The sequence below is a fragment of the Schistocerca gregaria genome, unplaced genomic scaffold (assembly GCF_023897955.1).
Source record: "Schistocerca gregaria isolate iqSchGreg1 unplaced genomic scaffold, iqSchGreg1.2 ptg000912l, whole genome shotgun sequence".
NCBI lineage: Eukaryota > Metazoa > Arthropoda > Insecta > Orthoptera > Acrididae > Schistocerca > Schistocerca gregaria.
Window position 1 is genome coordinate 177030 of NW_026062270.1, and position 13410 is coordinate 190439.

At 51.7% G+C, this 13410-nt stretch overlaps 28 non-coding genes across 28 annotated transcripts; 23 read left to right on the plus strand and 5 right to left on the minus strand.

Moving 5' to 3' along the window:
* The first annotated feature begins 32 nt into the window (after positions 1-32).
* Positions 33-103, plus strand: Trnag-gcc (transfer RNA glycine (anticodon GCC)). The gene has a single exon. It is a non-coding gene; the product is annotated as a tRNA-Gly (tRNA).
* A 293-nt stretch (positions 104-396) lies between these two features.
* Trnam-cau (transfer RNA methionine (anticodon CAU)) lies at positions 397-469 on the plus strand. The gene has a single exon. It is a non-coding gene; the product is annotated as a tRNA-Met (tRNA).
* Positions 470-925: 456 nt separating this feature from the next.
* On the plus strand, positions 926-997 carry Trnae-uuc (transfer RNA glutamic acid (anticodon UUC)). Its single transcript has one exon. It is a non-coding gene; the product is annotated as a tRNA-Glu (tRNA).
* A 257-nt stretch (positions 998-1254) lies between these two features.
* Positions 1255-1328, plus strand: Trnai-aau (transfer RNA isoleucine (anticodon AAU)). The gene has a single exon. It is a non-coding gene; the product is annotated as a tRNA-Ile (tRNA).
* Positions 1329-2069: 741 nt separating this feature from the next.
* Positions 2070-2141, minus strand: Trnag-ucc (transfer RNA glycine (anticodon UCC)). Its single transcript has one exon. It is a non-coding gene; the product is annotated as a tRNA-Gly (tRNA).
* A 331-nt stretch (positions 2142-2472) lies between these two features.
* On the plus strand, positions 2473-2543 carry Trnag-gcc (transfer RNA glycine (anticodon GCC)). The gene has a single exon. It is a non-coding gene; the product is annotated as a tRNA-Gly (tRNA).
* Positions 2544-2835: 292 nt separating this feature from the next.
* On the plus strand, positions 2836-2908 carry Trnam-cau (transfer RNA methionine (anticodon CAU)). The gene has a single exon. It is a non-coding gene; the product is annotated as a tRNA-Met (tRNA).
* Positions 2909-3363: 455 nt separating this feature from the next.
* Positions 3364-3435, plus strand: Trnae-uuc (transfer RNA glutamic acid (anticodon UUC)). The gene has a single exon. It is a non-coding gene; the product is annotated as a tRNA-Glu (tRNA).
* Positions 3436-3692: 257 nt separating this feature from the next.
* On the plus strand, positions 3693-3766 carry Trnai-aau (transfer RNA isoleucine (anticodon AAU)). Its single transcript has one exon. It is a non-coding gene; the product is annotated as a tRNA-Ile (tRNA).
* Positions 3767-4507: 741 nt separating this feature from the next.
* Trnag-ucc (transfer RNA glycine (anticodon UCC)) lies at positions 4508-4579 on the minus strand. Its single transcript has one exon. It is a non-coding gene; the product is annotated as a tRNA-Gly (tRNA).
* A 331-nt stretch (positions 4580-4910) lies between these two features.
* On the plus strand, positions 4911-4981 carry Trnag-gcc (transfer RNA glycine (anticodon GCC)). Its single transcript has one exon. It is a non-coding gene; the product is annotated as a tRNA-Gly (tRNA).
* A 293-nt stretch (positions 4982-5274) lies between these two features.
* Trnam-cau (transfer RNA methionine (anticodon CAU)) lies at positions 5275-5347 on the plus strand. Its single transcript has one exon. It is a non-coding gene; the product is annotated as a tRNA-Met (tRNA).
* A 456-nt stretch (positions 5348-5803) lies between these two features.
* On the plus strand, positions 5804-5875 carry Trnae-uuc (transfer RNA glutamic acid (anticodon UUC)). The gene has a single exon. It is a non-coding gene; the product is annotated as a tRNA-Glu (tRNA).
* A 257-nt stretch (positions 5876-6132) lies between these two features.
* Positions 6133-6206, plus strand: Trnai-aau (transfer RNA isoleucine (anticodon AAU)). The gene has a single exon. It is a non-coding gene; the product is annotated as a tRNA-Ile (tRNA).
* A 741-nt stretch (positions 6207-6947) lies between these two features.
* Positions 6948-7019, minus strand: Trnag-ucc (transfer RNA glycine (anticodon UCC)). Its single transcript has one exon. It is a non-coding gene; the product is annotated as a tRNA-Gly (tRNA).
* Positions 7020-7350: 331 nt separating this feature from the next.
* On the plus strand, positions 7351-7421 carry Trnag-gcc (transfer RNA glycine (anticodon GCC)). The gene has a single exon. It is a non-coding gene; the product is annotated as a tRNA-Gly (tRNA).
* A 293-nt stretch (positions 7422-7714) lies between these two features.
* Positions 7715-7787, plus strand: Trnam-cau (transfer RNA methionine (anticodon CAU)). Its single transcript has one exon. It is a non-coding gene; the product is annotated as a tRNA-Met (tRNA).
* Positions 7788-8243: 456 nt separating this feature from the next.
* Trnae-uuc (transfer RNA glutamic acid (anticodon UUC)) lies at positions 8244-8315 on the plus strand. Its single transcript has one exon. It is a non-coding gene; the product is annotated as a tRNA-Glu (tRNA).
* Positions 8316-8572: 257 nt separating this feature from the next.
* Positions 8573-8646, plus strand: Trnai-aau (transfer RNA isoleucine (anticodon AAU)). Its single transcript has one exon. It is a non-coding gene; the product is annotated as a tRNA-Ile (tRNA).
* A 741-nt stretch (positions 8647-9387) lies between these two features.
* Positions 9388-9459, minus strand: Trnag-ucc (transfer RNA glycine (anticodon UCC)). The gene has a single exon. It is a non-coding gene; the product is annotated as a tRNA-Gly (tRNA).
* Positions 9460-9790: 331 nt separating this feature from the next.
* Positions 9791-9861, plus strand: Trnag-gcc (transfer RNA glycine (anticodon GCC)). Its single transcript has one exon. It is a non-coding gene; the product is annotated as a tRNA-Gly (tRNA).
* Positions 9862-10154: 293 nt separating this feature from the next.
* Trnam-cau (transfer RNA methionine (anticodon CAU)) lies at positions 10155-10227 on the plus strand. Its single transcript has one exon. It is a non-coding gene; the product is annotated as a tRNA-Met (tRNA).
* A 456-nt stretch (positions 10228-10683) lies between these two features.
* On the plus strand, positions 10684-10755 carry Trnae-uuc (transfer RNA glutamic acid (anticodon UUC)). The gene has a single exon. It is a non-coding gene; the product is annotated as a tRNA-Glu (tRNA).
* Positions 10756-11012: 257 nt separating this feature from the next.
* On the plus strand, positions 11013-11086 carry Trnai-aau (transfer RNA isoleucine (anticodon AAU)). Its single transcript has one exon. It is a non-coding gene; the product is annotated as a tRNA-Ile (tRNA).
* A 741-nt stretch (positions 11087-11827) lies between these two features.
* Trnag-ucc (transfer RNA glycine (anticodon UCC)) lies at positions 11828-11899 on the minus strand. Its single transcript has one exon. It is a non-coding gene; the product is annotated as a tRNA-Gly (tRNA).
* Positions 11900-12230: 331 nt separating this feature from the next.
* On the plus strand, positions 12231-12301 carry Trnag-gcc (transfer RNA glycine (anticodon GCC)). Its single transcript has one exon. It is a non-coding gene; the product is annotated as a tRNA-Gly (tRNA).
* Positions 12302-12594: 293 nt separating this feature from the next.
* On the plus strand, positions 12595-12667 carry Trnam-cau (transfer RNA methionine (anticodon CAU)). The gene has a single exon. It is a non-coding gene; the product is annotated as a tRNA-Met (tRNA).
* A 456-nt stretch (positions 12668-13123) lies between these two features.
* Positions 13124-13195, plus strand: Trnae-uuc (transfer RNA glutamic acid (anticodon UUC)). Its single transcript has one exon. It is a non-coding gene; the product is annotated as a tRNA-Glu (tRNA).
* Positions 13196-13410: the final 215 nt, after the last annotated feature.

Genomic DNA, 13410 nt, shown 5'->3' on the forward strand with positions numbered 1-13410 from the left:
CGGAAAGCACAAGGAAGCTGCAAACTAGCTGAGCATCGGTGGTTCAGTGGTAGAATGCTCGCCTGCCACGCGGGCGGCCCGGGTTCGATTCCCGGCCGATGCATCATTTTGTTTTTTCCCCGATAGTGGAGCTGCGTGTCCTTCGCACTCGAAGTGCGTGGGCCACGAGAATGAACCGCGGGATTCCGTGTGGAAACAACCAAACACGCAGCGCGCACGTCTTCTCGTTTGGACTCCTGCGTGCTATTGTGCATACTGGCGTCGGCCTATCATCGCAAGTTGCCTGCAGCGCCGGGAATGCACGTGTAGTAACAGAAAAAATGAGCCAGCAAGTGCAGACTCTCTACCACTAGTATTTGCTACTTGCCGAGATACCAGAAGGTTTGGCCATCACGTGCCTCGGTAGCGCAGTAGGCAGCGCGTAAGTCTCATAATCTTAAGGTCGTGAGTTCGATCCTCACCCGGGGCATTTAATTTACTTCCGTTCACAGCTAAATTGACGGCTCTGGGGTTGCGAAGGAGCAAAACAGCTTGTAGTTTGTTATCCATAAGGCTTCAACAACTCAGCGTGAAAATGCTTACTTCCCGTTATTACTACTTGCAGTTCTTTTGTGAAATTTTCAAGAAAAAATGTACTAGTAATAAAACTGAATTTCGTATGATATAACATGTAAAGTCACACAGTGTATGACCTGCTATATAATGACAGGCTGCAGGTCTTTACTTGCGAAATAAGTAAATAAATATTACTACTCACAGCTTTGCTTTTCCTCCTACCCCTGTAACAACGAGGCCAAAAGCAACGGACTGTGACTTTTGCCATGCGCGCCTCGGCATGGGAGAGCGAAAAGATGCTCGCAAACAGGGAAAGTGCGACACGGAAAGCCAGTGGAGGGGGTGTAAACCCCAAAAATGAGCGTGCGCGTCCGGTGTGGTCTAGTGGCTAGGATACCTGGCTTTCACCCAGGAGGCCCGGGTTCGATTCCCGGTACCGGAATGTAATTTTTTCGGAACAAAACACGACAAGTTTGGACCCTGCGAAATGCTGTTTCACGTCCTCCTCGCGTTATAGCTACTGGTTCATAAACGTGAGCTGAAAACAGTCGAGAGAAACGGGCACGCAATGAAATTACTACGAGCAGCGGAATAAAGGGAGAAGAGACCCTGGTCCACTGTTGGACTGCTACCATAGAAATGTTACCTGTAAATACGCAGAGCCACTCCGTCTAAGCGCTGGAAGACGGAGTGCACCGAGGCCCGTTAGCTCAGTTGGTTAGAGCGTCGTGCTAATAACGCGAAGGTCGTGGGTTCGATCCCCCCACGGGCCACTTCGATTTTACTACTTCAAAAAGGCAACGCCGATTTCCCCGGGCAAGTATGGTGACAAAGAAATCGTCACATTGTGTGGGAGCTGATAGGGGACCCGAAAGCGACTTGTCGGGACGCGCTAAAACACTTCACAGGTCACAGCACGCTGAACACACAGTTTGTCGTCCGATCACCGCTACTGCGCGACGCTGGGCGTTGTCAGTGCTTGGGCGGGTGACCGCCTGCGAACACAGGGCGCTGCCGACAGTTTCAATTCGTATTTCTCTTTTCTCGTCGGTTTCGGAGCTGCAGCGCTATTCGGTCTAGGGCACTGGCGCCACGTTTTGCCTCTCGGTATGCCAAGTCGCGCCGTGCGGCCACAGTGAAATGAAGGAGCGTGTTGTAAAATTTTCAACAAAGAAAAAAAGAAATGTGCTAGTAATAAAACTGAATTTGTCTGACAGAACATGTAAAATCACACAATGCACGATAACAGGCAGCAGGTCTTTACTTGAGGCATAAGTAATGTTGTGCCCGCCTCGCCATACCTCTCTCAGTCGTTTCGCGTGCTTGTCCTTCTGATATAGGCCGATTGGAGAGCGTCAGCTCTCGCGTCAGCCGAGCAAAGTCGAGACAAGTCGAGACTCAAGCGGAATCGACGCACACAATATAGGGTGGCCTGCAGCCAGTAAGAGGAGGAAAGAAACATTAATTTAATGACGCGTGGCAAAAGTACTCATACGCAGAAGTAAAACGCAGGCTGCGGTGGCCGGGAATCGAACCCGGATCAACTGCTTGGAAGGCAACTATGCTGACCATTACACCACCACCGCACGCTTTTCTTCCGCGCACGCCGCGCTGTGTCTGCTTCCCGCCTGTCGGCGGCGGCTGAAGGTGGTCGCAGCAGCAGGCGCATTACGGGGTAGGCGAGCGCATCCAGACAGCGTCTCTACGCACATTTCGCGTCCTTTGGCAAGAGTCGTCGCGTGCGTGCGCCGCAACACTACTTAGACGATCGCGTTCGGGCGTCATTTTTAAGCAGTGCAGCGCAGGATTCAGCGTTTGTAGCATTCTCTCGAGAGGATGCCACGGCGCTGGACGGCAGTCCCACTTTCCCTTCAGACGTCTGCCGCGGAAAGCACAAGGAAGCTGCAAACTAGCTGAGCATCGGTGGTTCAGTGGTAGAATGCTCGCCTGCCACGCGGGCGGCCCGGGTTCGATTCCCGGCCGATGCATCATTTTGTTTTTTCCCCGATAGTGGAGCTGCGTGTCCTTCGCACTCGAAGTGCGTGGGCCACGAGAATGAACCGCGGGATTCCGTGTGGAAACAACCAAACACGCAGCGCGCACGTCTTCTCGTTTGGACTCCTGCGTGCTATGTGCATACTGGCGTCGGCCTATCATCGCAAGTTGCCTGCAGCGCCGGGAATGCACGTGTAGTAACAGAAAAAATGAGCCAGCAAGTGCAGACTCTCTACCACTAGTATTTGCTACTTGCCGAGATACCAGAAGGTTTGGCCATCACGTGCCTCGGTAGCGCAGTAGGCAGCGCGTAAGTCTCATAATCTTAAGGTCGTGAGTTCGATCCTCACCCGGGGCATTTAATTTACTTCCGTTCACAGCTAAATTGACGGCTCTGGGGTTGCGAAGGAGCAAAACAGCTTGTAGTTTGTTATCCATAAGGCTTCAACAACTCAGCGTGAAAATGCTTACTTCCCGTTATTACTACTTGCAGTTCTTTTGTGAAATTTTCAAGAAAAAATGTACTAGTAATAAAACTGAATTTCGTATGATATAACATGTAAAGTCACACAGTGTATGACCTGCTATATAATGACAGGCTGCAGGTCTTTACTTGCGAAATAAGTAAATAAATATTACTACTCACAGCTTTGCTTTTCCTCCTACCCCTGTAACAACGAGGCCAAAAGCAACGGACTGTGACTTTTGCCATGCGCGCCTCGGCATGGGAGAGCGAAAAGATGCTCGCAAACAGGGAAAGTGCGACACGGAAAGCCAGTGGAGGGGGTTAAACCCCAAAAATGAGCGTGCGCGTCCGGTGTGGTCTAGTGGCTAGGATACCTGGCTTTCACCCAGGAGGCCCGGGTTCGATTCCCGGTACCGGAATGTAATTTTTTCGGAACAAAACACGACAAGTTTGGACCCTGCGAAATGCTGTTTCACGTCCTCCTCGCGTTATAGCTACTGGTTCATAAACGTGAGCTGAAAACAGTCGAGAGAAACGGGCACGCAATGAAATTACTACGAGCAGCGGAATAAAGGGAGAAGAGACCCTGGTCCACTGTTGGACTGCTACCATAGAAATGTTACCTGTAAATACGCAGAGCCACTCCGTCTAAGCGCTGGAAGACGGAGTGCACCGAGGCCCGTTAGCTCAGTTGGTTAGAGCGTCGTGCTAATAACGCGAAGGTCGTGGGTTCGATCCCCCCACGGGCCACTTCGATTTTACTACTTCAAAAAGGCAACGCCGATTTCCCCGGGCAAGTATGGTGACAAAGAAATCGTCACATTGTGTGGGAGCTGATAGGGGACCCGAAAGCGACTTGTCGGGACGCGCTAAAACACTTCACAGGTCACAGCACGCTGAACACACAGTTTGTCGTCCGATCACCGCTACTGCGCGACGCTGGGCGTTGTCAGTGCTTGGGCGGGTGACCGCCTGCGAACACAGGGCGCTGCCGACAGTTTCAATTCGTATTTCTCTTTTCTCGTCGGTTTCGGAGCTGCAGCGCTATTCGGTCTAGGGCACTGGCGCCACGTTTTGCCTCTCGGTATGCCAAGTCGCGCCGTGCGGCCACAGTGAAATGAAGGAGCGTGTTGTAAAATTTTCAACAAAGAAAAAAAGAAATGTGCTAGTAATAAAACTGAATTTGTCTGACAGAACATGTAAAATCACACAATGCACGATAACAGGCAGCAGGTCTTTACTTGAGGCATAAGTAATGTTGTGCCCGCCTCGCCATACCTCTCTCAGTCGTTTCGCGTGCTTGTCCTTCTGATATAGGCCGATTGGAGAGCGTCAGCTCTCGCGTCAGCCGAGCAAAGTCGAGACAAGTCGAGACTCAAGCGGAATCGACGCACACAATATAGGGTGGCCTGCAGCCAGTAAGAGGAGGAAAGAAACATTAATTTAATGACGCGTGGCAAAAGTACTCATACGCAGAAGTAAAACGCAGGCTGCGGTGGCCGGGAATCGAACCCGGATCAACTGCTTGGAAGGCAACTATGCTGACCATTACACCACCACCGCACGCTTTTCTTCCGCGCACGCCGCGCTGTGTCTGCTTCCCGCCTGTCGGCGGCGGCTGAAGGTGGTCGCAGCAGCAGGCGCATTACGGGGTAGGCGAGCGCATCCAGACAGCGTCTCTACGCACATTTCGCGTCCTTTGGCAAGAGTCGTCGCGTGCGTGCGCCGCAACACTACTTAGACGATCGCGTTCGGGCGTCATTTTTAAGCAGTGCAGCGCAGGATTCAGCGTTTGTAGCATTCTCTCGAGAGGATGCCACGGCGCTGGACGGCAGTCCCACTTTCCCTTCAGACGTCTGCCGCGGAAAGCACAAGGAAGCTGCAAACTAGCTGAGCATCGGTGGTTCAGTGGTAGAATGCTCGCCTGCCACGCGGGCGGCCCGGGTTCGATTCCCGGCCGATGCATCATTTTGTTTTTTCCCCGATAGTGGAGCTGCGTGTCCTTCGCACTCGAAGTGCGTGGGCCACGAGAATGAACCGCGGGATTCCGTGTGGAAACAACCAAACACGCAGCGCGCACGTCTTCTCGTTTGGACTCCTGCGTGCTATTGTGCATACTGGCGTCGGCCTATCATCGCAAGTTGCCTGCAGCGCCGGGAATGCACGTGTAGTAACAGAAAAAATGAGCCAGCAAGTGCAGACTCTCTACCACTAGTATTTGCTACTTGCCGAGATACCAGAAGGTTTGGCCATCACGTGCCTCGGTAGCGCAGTAGGCAGCGCGTAAGTCTCATAATCTTAAGGTCGTGAGTTCGATCCTCACCCGGGGCATTTAATTTACTTCCGTTCACAGCTAATTTGACGGCTCTGGGGTTGCGAAGGAGCAAAACAGCTTGTAGTTTGTTATCCATAAGGCTTCAACAACTCAGCGTGAAAATGCTTACTTCCCGTTATTACTACTTGCAGTTCTTTTGTGAAATTTTCAAGAAAAAATGTACTAGTAATAAAACTGAATTTCGTATGATATAACATGTAAAGTCACACAGTGTATGACCTGCTATATAATGACAGGCTGCAGGTCTTTACTTGCGAAATAAGTAAATAAATATTACTACTCACAGCTTTGCTTTTCCTCCTACCCCTGTAACAACGAGGCCAAAAGCAACGGACTGTGACTTTTGCCATGCGCGCCTCGGCATGGGAGAGCGAAAAGATGCTCGCAAACAGGGAAAGTGCGACACGGAAAGCCAGTGGAGGGGGTGTAAACCCCAAAAATGAGCGTGCGCGTCCGGTGTGGTCTAGTGGCTAGGATACCTGGCTTTCACCCAGGAGGCCCGGGTTCGATTCCCGGTACCGGAATGTAATTTTTTCGGAACAAAACACGACAAGTTTGGACCCTGCGAAATGCTGTTTCACGTCCTCCTCGCGTTATAGCTACTGGTTCATAAACGTGAGCTGAAAACAGTCGAGAGAAACGGGCACGCAATGAAATTACTACGAGCAGCGGAATAAAGGGAGAAGAGACCCTGGTCCACTGTTGGACTGCTACCATAGAAATGTTACCTGTAAATACGCAGAGCCACTCCGTCTAAGCGCTGGAAGACGGAGTGCACCGAGGCCCGTTAGCTCAGTTGGTTAGAGCGTCGTGCTAATAACGCGAAGGTCGTGGGTTCGATCCCCCCACGGGCCACTTCGATTTTACTACTTCAAAAAGGCAACGCCGATTTCCCCGGGCAAGTATGGTGACAAAGAAATCGTCACATTGTGTGGGAGCTGATAGGGGACCCGAAAGCGACTTGTCGGGACGCGCTAAAACACTTCACAGGTCACAGCACGCTGAACACACAGTTTGTCGTCCGATCACCGCTACTGCGCGACGCTGGGCGTTGTCAGTGCTTGGGCGGGTGACCGCCTGCGAACACAGGGCGCTGCCGACAGTTTCAATTCGTATTTCTCTTTTCTCGTCGGTTTCGGAGCTGCAGCGCTATTCGGTCTAGGGCACTGGCGCCACGTTTTGCCTCTCGGTATGCCAAGTCGCGCCGTGCGGCCACAGTGAAATGAAGGAGCGTGTTGTAAAATTTTCAACAAAGAAAAAAAGAAATGTGCTAGTAATAAAACTGAATTTGTCTGACAGAACATGTAAAATCACACAATGCACGATAACAGGCAGCAGGTCTTTACTTGAGGCATAAGTAATGTTGTGCCCGCCTCGCCATACCTCTCTCAGTCGTTTCGCGTGCTTGTCCTTCTGATATAGGCCGATTGGAGAGCGTCAGCTCTCGCGTCAGCCGAGCAAAGTCGAGACAAGTCGAGACTCAAGCGGAATCGACGCACACAATATAGGGTGGCTTGCAGCCAGTAAGAGGAGGAAAGAAACATTAATTTAATGACGCGTGGCAAAAGTACTCATACGCAGAAGTAAAACGCAGGCTGCGGTGGCCGGGAATCGAACCCGGATCAACTGCTTGGAAGGCAACTATGCTGACCATTACACCACCACCGCACGCTTTTCTTCCGCGCACGCCGCGCTGTGTCTGCTTCCCGCCTGTCGGCGGCGGCTGAAGGTGGTCGCAGCAGCAGGCGCATTACGGGGTAGGCGAGCGCATCCAGACAGCGTCTCTACGCACATTTCGCGTCCTTTGGCAAGAGTCGTCGCGTGCGTGCGCCGCAACACTACTTAGACGATCGCGTTCGGGCGTCATTTTTAAGCAGTGCAGCGCAGGATTCAGCGTTTGTAGCATTCTCTCGAGAGGATGCCACGGCGCTGGACGGCAGTCCCACTTTCCCTTCAGACGTCTGCCGCGGAAAGCACAAGGAAGCTGCAAACTAGCTGAGCATCGGTGGTTCAGTGGTAGAATGCTCGCCTGCCACGCGGGCGGCCCGGGTTCGATTCCCGGCCGATGCATCATTTTGTTTTTTCCCCGATAGTGGAGCTGCGTGTCCTTCGCACTCGAAGTGCGTGGGCCACGAGAATGAACCGCGGGATTCCGTGTGGAAACAACCAAACACGCAGCGCGCACGTCTTCTCGTTTGGACTCCTGCGTGCTATTGTGCATACTGGCGTCGGCCTATCATCGCAAGTTGCCTGCAGCGCCGGGAATGCACGTGTAGTAACAGAAAAAATGAGCCAGCAAGTGCAGACTCTCTACCACTAGTATTTGCTACTTGCCGAGATACCAGAAGGTTTGGCCATCACGTGCCTTGGTAGCGCAGTAGGCAGCGCGTAAGTCTCATAATCTTAAGGTCGTGAGTTCGATCCTCACCCGGGGCATTTAATTTACTTCCGTTCACAGCTAAATTGACGGCTCTGGGGTTGCGAAGGAGCAAAACAGCTTGTAGTTTGTTATCCATAAGGCTTCAACAACTCAGCGTGAAAATGCTTACTTCCCGTTATTACTACTTGCAGTTCTTTTGTGAAATTTTCAAGAAAAAATGTACTAGTAATAAAACTGAATTTCGTATGATATAACATGTAAAGTCACACAGTGTATGACCTGCTATATAATGACAGGCTGCAGGTCTTTACTTGCGAAATAAGTAAATAAATATTACTACTCACAGCTTTGCTTTTCCTCCTACCCCTGTAACAACGAGGCCAAAAGCAACGGACTGTGACTTTTGCCATGCGCGCCTCGGCATGGGAGAGCGAAAAGATGCTCGCAAACAGGGAAAGTGCGACACGGAAAGCCAGTGGAGGGGGTGTAAACCCCAAAAATGAGCGTGCGCGTCCGGTGTGGTCTAGTGGCTAGGATACCTGGCTTTCACCCAGGAGGCCCGGGTTCGATTCCCGGTACCGGAATGTAATTTTTTCGGAACAAAACACGACAAGTTTGGACCCTGCGAAATGCTGTTTCACGTCCTCCTCGCGTTATAGCTACTGGTTCATAAACGTGAGCTGAAAACAGTCGAGAGAAACGGGCACGCAATGAAATTACTACGAGCAGCGGAATAAAGGGAGAAGAGACCCTGGTCCACTGTTGGACTGCTACCATAGAAATGTTACCTGTAAATACGCAGAGCCACTCCGTCTAAGCGCTGGAAGACGGAGTGCACCGAGGCCCGTTAGCTCAGTTGGTTAGAGCGTCGTGCTAATAACGCGAAGGTCGTGGGTTCGATCCCCCCACGGGCCACTTCGATTTTACTACTTCAAAAAGGCAACGCCGATTTCCCCGGGCAAGTATGGTGACAAAGAAATCGTCACATTGTGTGGGAGCTGATAGGGGACCCGAAAGCGACTTGTCGGGACGCGCTAAAACACTTCACAGGTCACAGCACGCTGAACACACAGTTTGTCGTCCGATCACCGCTACTGCGCGACGCTGGGCGTTGTCAGTGCTTGGGCGGGTGACCGCCTGCGAACACAGGGCGCTGCCGACAGTTTCAATTCGTATTTCTCTTTTCTCGTCGGTTTCGGAGCTGCAGCGCTATTCGGTCTAGGGCACTGGCGCCACGTTTTGCCTCTCGGTATGCCAAGTCGCGCCGTGCGGCCACAGTGAAATGAAGGAGCGTGTTGTAAAATTTTCAACAAAGAAAAAAAGAAATGTGCTAGTAATAAAACTGAATTTGTCTGACAGAACATGTAAAATCACACAATGCACGATAACAGGCAGCAGGTCTTTACTTGAGGCATAAGTAATGTTGTGCCCGCCTCGCCATACCTCTCTCAGTCGTTTCGCGTGCTTGTCCTTCTGATATAGGCCGATTGGAGAGCGTCAGCTCTCGCGTCAGCCGAGCAAAGTCGAGACAAGTCGAGACTCAAGCGGAATCGACGCACACAATATAGGGTGGCCTGCAGCCAGTAAGAGGAGGAAAGAAACATTAATTTAATGACGCGTGGCAAAAGTACTCATACGCAGAAGTAAAACGCAGGCTGCGGTGGCCGGGAATCGAACCCGGATCAACTGCTTGGAAGGCAACTATGCTGACCATTACACCACCACCGCACGCTTTTCTTCCGCGCACGCCGCGCTGTGTCTGCTTCCCGCCTGTCGGCGGCGGCTGAAGGTGGTCGCAGCAGCAGGCGCATTACGGGGTAGGCGAGCGCATCCAGACAGCGTCTCTACGCACATTTCGCGTCCTTTGGCAAGAGTCGTCGCGTGCGTGCGCCGCAACACTACTTAGACGATCGCGTTCGGGCGTCATTTTTAAGCAGTGCAGCGCAGGATTCAGCGTTTGTAGCATTCTCTCGAGAGGATGCCACGGCGCTGGACGGCAGTCCCACTTTCCCTTCAGACGTCTGCCGCGGAAAGCACAAGGAAGCTGCAAACTAGCTGAGCATCGGTGGTTCAGTGGTAGAATGCTCGCCTGCCACGCGGGCGGCCCGGGTTCGATTCCCGGCCGATGCATCATTTTGTTTTTTCCCCGATAGTGGAGCTGCGTGTCCTTCGCACTCGAAGTGCGTGGGCCACGAGAATGAACCGCGGGATTCCGTGTGGAAACAACCAAACACGCAGCGCGCACGTCTTCTCGTTTGGACTCCTGCGTGCTATTGTGCATACTGGCGTCGGCCTATCATCGCAAGTTGCCTGCAGCGCCGGGAATGCACGTGTAGTAACAGAAAAAATGAGCCAGCAAGTGCAGACTCTCTACCACTAGTATTTGCTACTTGCCGAGATACCAGAAGGTTTGGCCATCACGTGCCTCGGTAGCGCAGTAGGCAGCGCGTAAGTCTCATAATCTTAAGGTCGTGAGTTCGATCCTCACCCGGGGCATTTAATTTACTTCCGTTCACAGCTAAATTGACGGCTCTGGGGTTGCGAAGGAGCAAAACAGCTTGTAGTTTGTTATCCATAAGGCTTCAACAACTCAGCGTGAAAATGCTTACTTCCCGTTATTACTACTTGCAGTTCTTTTGTGAAATTTTCAAGAAAAAATGTACTAGTAATAAAACTGAATTTCGTATGATATAACATGTAAAGTCACACAGTGTATGACCTGCTATATAATGACAGGCTGCAGGTCTTTACTTGCGAAATAAGTAAATAAATATTACTACTCACAGCTTTGCTTTTCCTCCTACCCCTGTAACAACGAGGCCAAAAGCAACGGACTGTGACTTTTGCCATGCGCGCCTCGGCATGGGAGAGCGAAAAGATGCTCGCAAACAGGGAAAGTGCGACACGGAAAGCCAGTGGAGGGGGTGTAAACCCCAAAAATGAGCGTGCGCGTCCGGTGTGGTCTAGTGGCTAGGATACCTGGCTTTCACCCAGGAGGCCCGGGTTCGATTCCCGGTACCGGAATGTAATTTTTTCGGAACAAAACACGACAAGTTTGGACCCTGCGAAATGCTGTTTCACGTCCTCCTCGCGTTATAGCTACTGGTTCATAAACGTGAGCTGAAAACAGTCGAGAGAAACGGGCACGCAATGAAATTACTACGAGCAGCGGAATAAAGGGAGAAGAGACCCTGGTCCACTGTTGGACTGCTACCATAGAAATGTTACCTGTAAATACGCAGAGCCACTCCGTCTAAGCGCTGGAAGACGGAGTGCACCGAGGCCCGTTAGCTCAGTTGGTTAGAGCGTCGTGCTAATAACGCGAAGGTCGTGGGTTCGATCCCCCCACGGGCCACTTCGATTTTACTACTTCAAAAAGGCAACGCCGATTTCCCCGGGCAAGTATGGTGACAAAGAAATCGTCACATTGTGTGGGAGCTGATAGGGGACCCGAAAGCGACTTGTCGGGACGCGCTAAAACACTTCACAGGTCACAGCACGCTGAACACACAGTTTGTCGTCCGATCACCGCTACTGCGCGACGCTGGGCGTTGTCAGTGCTTGGGCGGGTGACCGCCTGCGAACACAGGGCGCTGCCGACAGTTTCAATTCGTATTTCTCTTTTCTCGTCGGTTTCGGAGCTGCAGCGCTATTCGGTCTAGGGCACTGGCGCCACGTTTTGCCTCTCGGTATGCCAAGTCGCGCCGTGCGGCCACAGTGAAATGAAGGAGCGTGTTGTAAAATTTTCAACAAAGAAAAAAAGAAATGTGCTAGTAATAAAACTGAATTTGTCTGACAGAACATGTAAAATCACACAATGCACGATAACAGGCAGCAGGTCTTTACTTGAGGCATAAGTAATGTTGTGCCCGCCTCGCCATACCTCTCTCAGTCGTTTCGCGTGCTTGTCCTTCTGATATAGGCCGATTGGAGAGCGTCAGCTCTCGCGTCAGCCGAGCAAAGTCGAGACAAGTCGAGACTCAAGCGGAATCGACGCACACAATATAGGGTGGCCTGCAGCCAGTAAGAGGAGGAAAGAAACATTAATTTAATGACGCGTGGCAAAAGTACTCATACGCAGAAGTAAAACGCAGGCTGCGGTGGCCGGGAATCGAACCCGGATCAACTGCTTGGAAGGCAACTATGCTGACCATTACACCACCACCGCACGCTTTTCTTCCGCGCACGCCGCGCTGTGTCTGCTTCCCGCCTGTCGGCGGCGGCTGAAGGTGGTCGCAGCAGCAGGCGCATTACGGGGTAGGCGAGCGCATCCAGACAGCGTCTCTACGCACATTTCGCGTCCTTTGGCAAGAGTCGTCGCGTGCGTGCGCCGCAACACTACTTAGACGATCGCGTTCGGGCGTCATTTTTAAGCAGTGCAGCGCAGGATTCAGCGTTTGTAGCATTCTCTCGAGAGGATGCCACGGCGCTGGACGGCAGTCCCACTTTCCCTTCAGACGTCTGCCGCGGAAAGCACAAGGAAGCTGCAAACTAGCTGAGCATCGGTGGTTCAGTGGTAGAATGCTCGCCTGCCACGCGGGCGGCCCGGGTTCGATTCCCGGCCGATGCATCATTTTGTTTTTTCCCCGATAGTGGAGCTGCGTGTCCTTCGCACTCGAAGTGCGTGGGCCACGAGAATGAACCGCGGGATTCCGTGTGGAAACAACCAAACACGCAGCGCGCACGTCTTCTCGTTTGGACTCCTGCGTGCTATTGTGCATACTGGCGTCGGCCTATCATCGCAAGTTGCCTGCAGCGCCGGGAATGCACGTGTAGTAACAGAAAAAATGAGCCAGCAAGTGCAGACTCTCTACCACTAGTATTTGCTACTTGCCGAGATACCAGAAGGTTTGGCCATCACGTGCCTCGGTAGCGCAGTAGGCAGCGCGTAAGTCTCATAATCTTAAGGTCGTGAGTTCGATCCTCACCCGGGGCATTTAATTTACTTCCGTTCACAGCTAAATTGACGGCTCTGGGGTTGCGAAGGAGCAAAACAGCTTGTAGTTTGTTATCCATAAGGCTTCAACAACTCAGCGTGAAAATGCTTACTTCCCGTTATTACTACTTGCAGTTCTTTTGTGAAATTTTCAAGAAAAAATGTACTAGTAATAAAACTGAATTTCGTATGATATAACATGTAAAGTCACACAGTGTATGACCTGCTATATAATGACAGGCTGCAGGTCTTTACTTGCGAAATAAGTAAATAAATATTACTACTCACAGCTTTGCTTTTCCTCCTACCCCTGTAACAACGAGGCCAAAAGCAACGGACTGTGACTTTTGCCATGCGCGCCTCGGCATGGGAGAGCGAAAAGATGCTCGCAAACAGGGAAAGTGCGACACGGAAAGCCAGTGGAGGGGGTGTAAACCCCAAAAATGAGCGTGCGCGTCCGGTGTGGTCTAGTGGCTAGGATACCTGGATTTCACCCAGGAGGCCCGGGTTCGATTCCCGGTACCGGAATGTAATTTTTTCGGAACAAAACACGACAAGTTTGGACCCTGCGAAATGCTGTTTCACGTCCTCCTCGCGTTATAGCTACTGGTTCATAAACGTGAGCTGAAAACAGTCGAGAGAAACGGGCACGCAATGAAATTACTACGAGCAGCGGAATAAAGGGAGAAGAGACCCTGGTCCACTGTTGGACTGCTACCATAGAAATGTTACCTGTAAATACG